This window comes from Mandrillus leucophaeus, unplaced genomic scaffold (assembly GCF_000951045.1).
Source record: "Mandrillus leucophaeus isolate KB7577 unplaced genomic scaffold, Mleu.le_1.0 Scaffold97, whole genome shotgun sequence".
NCBI classification, from domain to species: Eukaryota; Metazoa; Chordata; class Mammalia; order Primates; family Cercopithecidae; genus Mandrillus; species Mandrillus leucophaeus.
The window spans coordinates 146,954-156,343 of NW_012110585.1; the positions used below are offsets into that span (position 1 = coordinate 146,954).

At 40.2% G+C, this 9,390-nt stretch overlaps 1 protein-coding gene across 1 annotated transcript in view; it reads right to left on the reverse strand.

The window, feature by feature from the left end:
• The window catches only part of KIAA1456 (KIAA1456 ortholog), a 90,327-nt gene extending 90,174 nt beyond the window's left edge, over positions 1 to 153 (reverse strand). The window contains exon 1 of the mRNA XM_011970725.1: positions 104 to 153. The gene's annotated coding sequence lies outside the window, so the exon portion shown is untranslated. The remainder of the gene's footprint in view (positions 1 to 103) is intronic.
• Between the last annotated feature and the right edge of the window lie 9,237 nt (positions 154 to 9,390).

Sequence of the window (9,390 nt, forward strand, 5' to 3'; positions counted from 1 at the left end):
CCCGCCTTGCCCTTGTTGCCGGTGTCTCCCGGCGTGGCCCGTCCTGCGTAGAAGACGCCCCGGCGGGCGCACCTGGTCGGCCCGAAGCGCATCAGCGTAGTACCTGGGGTGACGGCGACGTGTGACTTTAGCGAGGCTTTTCTCACTTAATTTTTACAGCCCCGGACTTCTGCGGAAATACCCCCTTGGGGTCGGTCCATTGGGATAACTGGAGATGGGGGATTAAGTAGGGTGCCACGGCTTAGACGCTCCAAATCATTCCAGTACACAGCGTGACTTATCTGTTGAGTTGTGCAAAACAAGCCCCATCAAAAAAGCATCCATCAAAAGGCGGGTGGAACTTATAAGTTTTTGCCCAAAACTGGACACAAACCTTCCCTCCCCCCATTGCTTCTGTTACAATAGCGTTAATTACTTTCTTCCAAGTCCCTAACGTGATAATATCTCCAACCGCCTATTATTAAACAACTCCCTTATCATCAGGGACCTATGCACTTTAAAAATGCACGTTCCCAGTGACGAAAAACGAGCAAGTTTAGTAACCGCTCTGCCGCCCTTGGTATAGAGGTTCGTGCTCCTGATCCCCTGCCTAGGGGGCAGAGTTCATGTCGAGCTGTTTTTTCCAGTCCAGGTTATTTATGGGTACCCAACTACAGGTCTCACATAGACACCGGTCTATAACAGGTTATTTGTGGGGACCCAACTACAGGTCTCACATAGACGCTGGTCTATTTCAGGTGCTACTAAGAGGGTTGGTGGAGATCAGCATATAGTTTCTGATTCTGGAATGGTTTTCTAGTGCCACAGTATATTGAGTGGGGTAGAGTGCGGGAACATTTGTTTGGGCTTCTCTTTATCGTCATGCCCTGGATAATCAGATTGACATTTTCTTTTTCTGTAAAGGCCTCACATTCAAAAAGAAAGAAAGAAAAAAATAAAATAAAATAAAAAAACACCACGAGTCTGGTATTCTTGAGCTGAACGCCAGCTACAGAAATGCAACTGCTCATCCTTTTGCTTCCATTCACTGGAGCTACAACTGCAATATGTCCTTGGACACAGAAGATGTGTTGGATACTGTGATGTTCCTTGTCCTCTTCTAACAGTGCATCAGGCGACAAAGTATACCTAAAGTATAGGATAGTGCCTGGCAAATAGTAGGACCTGATAAATACTTGTCCAGTGATTGAGCGACTGTGATAAACAGGAAAGTAACCCAGCTTAACTTTTGCAAGCAACCATGCGAGAAATCAGTTGTAGGTGACGTTGTCAGGGAAGGCATCCTGGAAGTGGTGGCCGGTACCTGATTTAAATATAAAAAAATGGCTAAGGACTAGGTGAGGTGGCTCATGCCTGTTATTCCAGCACTTTGGGAGGCCGAGATGGGAGGATCGCTTGAGGCCAGGAGTTTGAGACCAGCCTGGGCAACATAGTGAAATTTCATTTCTGAAAGATATACAAAACATTAACTGGGCATGGTGGTGCATGCCTACAATCCCAGCCATTCAGGAGGCTGAGGCAGGAGGATCGCTTGAGCCCAGAAGTTTGAAGTTGCAGTGAGCTATGCTTGCACCACTGCATTCCAGCCTGGGTGACAGAGACCCAATCTCAAAATAAATAAATAAATAAATAAATAAATAAATAAATAAATAAATACAATTAGGGAGTGGAAGTGAGATAGTATATTTGATATGCTTTCAAGATGTAATAGAGGCAGAGATTCTTAACCTTTTGTAGGTAATAGGCCCCTATGAAAATGTTGATAGAAGCTTTGAAACCCCCTTATATAATAAACAAATGTGAAATATTTGCATATGTTTTCTGAAAGTTCACAGACTGGCTGAAGCAGATGTGTAGGATTCCTAGAGACTCGTGAACTATGACATGAGTTACCAATGTCTTTCTTATTTGGAGGCAGGTAGAAAAACAAAGAGATTTTTCTAGTTGAGACCATCATAAGAGGCATTTCAATGACCACCAGTAGAATTTGGGAAATAGTTGTGGAAATGGAAAGAAAAATGTACTGTAAAGAAAATTTGTACACTAGAGAAACATAGCTAGACTTTTAAACCATTTATGTTCTTTTTGTACCTGAGAATTTCACTTTCATATCTCAGCAAAAAGGGGAAAGGAATAGATAAAAAAATGACTGTCAAAATATTGACAGTTGCTGATGCTGGGTGCACACGTGGGGCTTTATTGTATTATTCTCTCATTATTTGTGAGGTTTAGCATTTTTCATTTAAAAAAAATTTCAGTGGATTTTTACTCTTGGTAGTCATACCCAATCCTATAGCATTTCCTAACTTGGGTTCTTAGAATGGAGATTTTTGTATATAAAAAAAGAAAAAGAAAACAATACAAATAGGCCAGGGATGCCACATATAAGATTGTTATTAATAAGCAGAGTCTTTGTAGAACCATACGTTTTCTCTGAGGAAGAATTATAAAGTGTGTTGGCCATAGTCTCAACATAAATTAGACAACTATGAAACACTGAACACGTGGTTTTCTGGTTTTTTTGTTTGTTTTTTGTTTTGTTTTGTCTAGTTTTTTGAAATGGAGTCTTGCTTTGTTGCCCAGGCTGGAGTGCAGTGGTGCCATCTCGGCACACTGCAAGCTCTGCCTCCCGGGTTCACGCCATTCTCCTGCCTCAGCCTCCCAAGTAGCTGGGACTACAGGGACCTGCCACCACACCTGGCTAATTTTTTGTATTTTTAGTAGAGATGGGGTTTCAACCGTGTTAGCCAGGATGGTCTTGATCAAGTGACCTTGTGATCCACCTGCCTCGGCCTCCCAAAATGGTGGGATTACAGGAGTCAGCCACCGTGCCAGGCCTTCTGTTTTTTTCTAACATTACACTCAACTTCATTGTATGTTGCTTAACTTTCTTTATCATTATATTTTATTATTATATCATGCATATAGTTTATATACTCATATATTATATATTCATATGCAATATAAATATATATATGCAATATGAATATATATTCATATGTATTATATATTTTATTATATTTCTATAATATAAATTATTGTATTATATGTCATATATACACATATATTTATATGTAGCAATATATTTTGTATATATTATATATACAGATGTTCCTTGCATTATATGGTTCATTTACAATATTTCTACTTTTTGATAATTTGAAAGCAATGCATATTCACAAGAAGTCATACTTCTAGTACTCATACAACCATTGTCTTTCAATTTTTGTACAGAATTCACTAAATTACATGAGATATTCAACACTTTATTATAAAATAGGCTTTGTCTTAGATGGTTTTGCCCAAGTGCAGGCTAATGTAAGTGTTCTGAGCACATTTTAAGGGTAAGCTAAACCAAGCTATCATGTTCAGTAGGGTAGGTGTGTTAAATGCATTTTACAACACTTTCCATTTACAATGGGTTTATTAGGATGTAACCCCCCATCATAAGTCAAGGAGCATCAGTACTATATAATATTATTATGACCTTTCTCAGTTAACTCAGTTTCTTTATTAGTCAACTGCCTGGGTCTGGCACATACCTCTTGAGGCTGCAGACGGCTGGCCATGATTCTTTGAGTGCCTGCCTTTCTCACTGCCTCTTTCTGAGCAAGGCAGCCCCAGTGCTTCCTTACACATAGGTACACAGGCTGCACACTTTCCAAATGTGACCAGTTCAGTCTAGCACGTCCTGTGGACTACAAGGCCATTGCCTAGCAAAGCATGAAATTTCTCCAGCTTATGTAATAACTACTCCACACCTGAAGTCTCTTAAGGTGTGGCATTTAAGTCACGAATGCACGTAAGTTCTTTTCCTAGAGCTTTTGACCATTATTTTACTTATCCTCATTGGCTATCACAGTCCTTCGCACTTAGAACTCAATGCACATATATGCATTAATAGGCATGTATTGCCATAAGCCTCAAAATGTGCTGCATGATGCTCATGTCACCATTTCATTCATTTCAGCCTTGACCGTCTATTTTATTAAAGGACCTGGTCTAAGGTACAGGCTCTTAGCCATTGGGGGTGCTTATCTATTATTAGCATAATGGAGACTTACCAAAAAATTACTGTATTTTTACCCTCTTTTCTCCACCTTTCCAAGTCATCCCATTTTTTTTTAGTGATGTTAGCTAGTTTAGCAGAATAACATCTTGATGCATAAGGAAGTGGAACCCTCACCAGGGCGAATGGTAGAGCAGGCGAGCTTAGCTTTGGATTACAGGAAGAAATTGTGAGGTGTGCTCCAGTCTCCCAGACTGATCTTTAGGACACTGGAGACAAAATATTCCAACAACAGGGATAGACAAAGCTCAAGCTTTATGGCCTCATTAGTTTTAAAGGATTCCCCACAGTGACCCAGTCAGACTGGACTGAGAATCAAAGAGTTCACAGCTACTTATTAGTCAGCACAGTTTAGAGACAGGAGTGCTAACTAAGAGCTGTCCTTGTCATTTTGGGATGTTCATGGGCTGGAGTCCCAGTTGCCATCTCCTAAAACCTAAACCCTTCAGTTCTCCGTGATTTTGCTGCCAGAGAGTATGTAGCTGCTGCCTTTATCCAAGATATCCTTTATCTGATATCCTTCACATCTGTGAAACCCAGAAGACCTTCTTAAGGTACATAGGGAACTTCCCAGCATTGGGAACAGGATGGTTTCTTCTCTCATAGGGTTTAGTGCACCAAAAAGAGAAATGCCACTTCTCTGTCTTCCTGAACTTTTTAAAAACTAGTCCTGCCAAGTCTCATCATTTCTCAAGTACCTGTCCTTGGTCCTCTGTTTTTCTGTCTATATAATCTCCCTGGACAACCTCATCCACCTCTCTAACTGCAAGGAAAACTCTGTGTAGATTTCTCAAAAATCTATATCTCTGAATTGGTCTTTTCATAAACCTCCAGATCCCCATGCTCATCTTTCCTGACATCTCCATCGGGGTGACCTCAACACATACGAAACTGAGGTCCTTTGCCCTCCGTGCACCTAAAGCAGCTGCCCTTTGCTTTCTTCTACAATCCCCATCCTCCCAGTCACCTGCCACATTCTTAGACTCTGCCTCTTCTTGTCCTTCATAGCCCACTGGTGACCACCGTCTGACAATTTTATATCTGTACTGCTTTTATTTATCAACTCTGCTCCCTTCTTACTGTTTCTATTCTAGTTGTTTATGTCCCATTACTTCCCACCTAGATGATTACAATAATTGCCTAATCTGCTCTTCTGATTTTCGAGGCCATCTCTTCCATAAAAGATAATTCCAGACAAAAAGCTTTTGTCTAGATTAATCTTTCTGTCCTAGGAATTCATCAGCTCCTGATCTAGATCCCTCTTGTAACATTTATCTCTAACCTTCATATAAAGTATTATTTTATTCAACAAAGATTTACTGGACATTTATTTTATGCTGAGCAGTCTGTGAGAAAAGCAAGGGGGAGCAAAACAGGTAAGATATCTACCCTCATGGCACTTATAGTCTCGTGGGATGACAAACATTAATCAAATAATCACAAATATCACAACTAAAATGTGCAACCCCAAATTGCAACACGCACCTTGAAGGAAGACTGCAGAGTTGCTAGGAGAGCTCGCAGGTCTCATCACTCTCCCAGAGGGAGGACTGTGTAGGATTCAGCCTTAGATCCTCAAAGTCTAGTTCAGAGCCCTGCACGTGGAAGTGCTGAATAAGTTTCTGTTGAAGGAACATATGCATCAAGAAAAAAAATCAAAACAAACAAAAATCCCCACAAAAAATGAAAAAAGAATAAAACAAAGAAAAAAAAGCCTCATATGCATCTTACTTCTGACACATAAGTGTGTGACCTTTTCTGTACTACACAATACTGAATAAAACACACGCTGGATGTTCCCTCAAATACCAACCTCAACACGTAGCCATGTTAGCTCTTTGCTTTTGTTTCCATGACCACAAGTCCATGGGGCATCTAATCTCTAAACACACCCTATTTTCTTTGCCAGCATTGCAACATGTAGAAACTTGTTATCCCGGTAGCATTACCAAGAATAATTGTTGCTTTATGGTGAAAGTTTTTATGCACGCTTTAATACTTTGCTGTTATCACCAACACAAACCCATCATCCCTCTTCCTTACAGTTTGGAATATTTGCTGAAGATGTCAAACAACATTGTTTCTTTTGCCTCATGGGAAACTGGGTCATCCTCCAGCTATCCTTTGTGTCATTTGCCAGCTTCCTTTCCATCTCCAAAGCTGTTTGAGTATTACCTCTTCATCCTCCCGCTCTTACCTTTTGTCTGTCACTCTTTCATCTTTCTGCTATTGTGATCATGTAATTTTTGAAGTCAGCTTTTCGCTGGAACACTGAGTGACACATATCACTTGGCTTATTTTATCTCTATTTTTTTTCTTTTTTACAATACTATTACATAATTCGTTTCAAGAAGTACTTTTGTGCATAGAATCTCAGGTCTGATTTGGGTGTGTGTGTTGTTTCCAGCTTTGAACAAACAAGGACTGGAAAAGATGAGCTTATTTGTCATGGTAGGAAAAGAAAAACTGCAAAAAAATACAATAAATCTCACCAACAGAGAATGTGTTATATAAATAAGGGAGCAACTACATGTCAAGAAATGCAGAGCCATGATACTGAAGACAATTTAATGACCTGGAGATACAATGCAGTGTTAAATAAAAAGCATTTTCACCCCAATATTTTAAGATTATATAGTATATTTACATATATGTAGGGGAAAATACTGGACAACTATACAAAAACATGACTAGTGATTTTCTCTGGGTGATGGAATTTTATTTTCATATATATATATGTATATATACTTTTTATTTTTTTTGAGAGGGAGTCTCGCTCTGTCCCCCAGGCTGGAGTGTAGTGGTGTAATCTCGGCTCACTGTAATCTCTACCTCCCAGGTTCAAGCAATTCTCCTGCCTCAGCCTCCCAAGTAGCTGGAATTACAGGCGAGTGCCACCAGGCCTGGTTAATGTTTTTGTATTTTTAGTAGAGACAGGGCTTCACCATGTTGGTCAGGCTGTCTCAAACTCCTAACCTCAGGTCATCCACCCGCCTCGGCCCCCCCAAAGTGCTGGGATTACAGGCGTGAGCCACTGCACCTGGCCTCGTCTATATATTTTTTATTTTTATTTTTTGAGACGGAGTCTTGCTCTGTCGCCCAAGCTGGAGTGCAGTGGCACAATCTCTGCTCACTGCAAGCTCCGCCCCCTGGGTTCAGGCCATTCTCCTGCCTCAACCTCCCGAGTAACTGGGACTACAGGCGCCTGCCACCACGCCCGGCTAATTTTTTGTATTTTTAGTAGAGACGGGGTTTCACTGTGTTAGCCAGGATGGTCTCGATCTCCTGACCTCGTGATTCGCCTGCCTCGGCCTTCCAAAGTACATATTTTTTAAAGGGAAAGGGATTCTATGCAGTTTGGGAGCAAAGCAGATCCCTATTTATTGCCACAACTCTTGTCTCATAAATTTTATTGCTATTTCATCACTGCTCTTACCAATTAAGCGTGTGAGGAGCAGTACCAACATAGTGCTCTCTTGTTCTTGTTCTTTATTGTTATTTTACAATCTCAAGCGCAACAGTACAAGAAAGTCCAATTGTTTCAAGTGAAGGAGTCACAATGACCTCATCATTCTCATTGTAAAAAGCTATTTTATGTCTATGTCAAAAATAATTTGCCTATTGTATTTACATCCTGTTTGTTAGGTGAAGGCAAATGTTGGCTCCCTGGCTAAGTGTCTTGATTAGATCTACTTATTAGTAATGGTAATCTTGGGTTTGTATGAAAGTCAGCTCTAGGAAAAATGGAGAAATAGCGTCTCTGTGTGTGTGTGTGTGTGTGTGCTCGTGCATTTTATGTACTTGTGCACTCACATGTGCTCATATCATCCCTAGAGATTTGATTCTGGGGAAAAGAAAGGGTGAATTTTGAGATGGTTGGTTTTTATTTTTCTCTGAAGATATTTTTTGAACTTTTTGGGGATACAAGTTTTGAGATATTTTCAAATAAATTATCACTTAAGAATAGATTCTAATATATGTCACTAGAAATTAACACATTGTAATATAGTTTCAGAAAGCTGTGCCATAAGAAAATTTTGTTCACAAAGTATTTGCAATTGGCAAAGCACAACTCTTATCTTCTGAGAGCAAGCAAGACAATACTACTCCACTTCAGCATTGCGCTCAGGGTTTAAATAACCAGAGTTCGGTGACTCTGATCTTAATCAAGACCTCTGGGCCTTAAGTCACTTATCTAAAAAGTGAGAGGGTTGAGTTAGATAATCACTGAGATCTCCCACAGTTCTTAAAAGAAAAAGCATTTTTGTTTAGATCTGGAGTGAAAATGTAGAGTTGTAAAATAAAGAAGAGATTTGGTGCTTTCTTTATTGCATTCATTTATGATCTAAACGTTCAGTAGGAAAAATTCCCATTTTCCAAGCTGCGTTTCAAAAGACTGGATGTGGAGTTAATAGTTGATAGAAGCTTCTATTTAATTCATCCGAAAAATTTAGGAAGAACTTGTGAGATGGAAGGGGAAGGAGACTTATTCTGAGATGCTCCAGAGGGCAGACTTGGACCAGTGAATGCAAGTTATGAGGAGGAACATTTAGACTAAATTAGAGGAAGAGATTTCTAAAATTCCAACTGCATAAAAGTAGAGCTTTTTCAAGAGGCACAACTCTTTGCCTCTGAATGGGCAGAGGAATCGGCCAGCTCATTTACTGGTGATGTTTGCAGAGGGTGCTCATACATCAGACAGAAAGTCGTGCCAGACACCTCAATGTCCTATCCTGGGCTGGGGTTCTTTGATGCGATGTGACAATGTACTTTGGGAAATGACAGAATACACAGTCTTTTCCGGTGTTTGGAGAAAGAATGAGCCTAGTATTTTCACAACACAGCCTTTGTAGCTCTAATTTCTCTTTCCTGCTCTGATGGTGTCACCTTTTGTACTGGTGATGAAGCTCATTATGTTTGGAATAGTAGTCAAGGTATAAGTAACGTGAGAAAGAGATGCAAAGATTGGTTTCATCCAATTTATCTGAGGGATCCAGCTGAGACTAGAACAGGGAATCTGCCTTGGAGACCATGAAGAATGTTTGCATGGATAATCAAGGAAAACGGGGTCCTAGTTTCGGCATAAGACTGCACGTACCTGTTGAACTGGAATTTGTACTTTCTTCTTCCCATTTAATGTGAAAGAAGAAAAGGAAAGAGAATAAGCAAATGAGAAAGAAAAGAAACTTTATGAGGAATGCAAGCCTCCTGTAAATGGTCAGGCCCAGAGAGGCAAAGGAATGAGGCAGCAGTCATGCTCCACTTCTCCCCTGGAGCTAAGCTCATCATCTCTAGAATCTGCTTGCTCTAGACTGACTGTC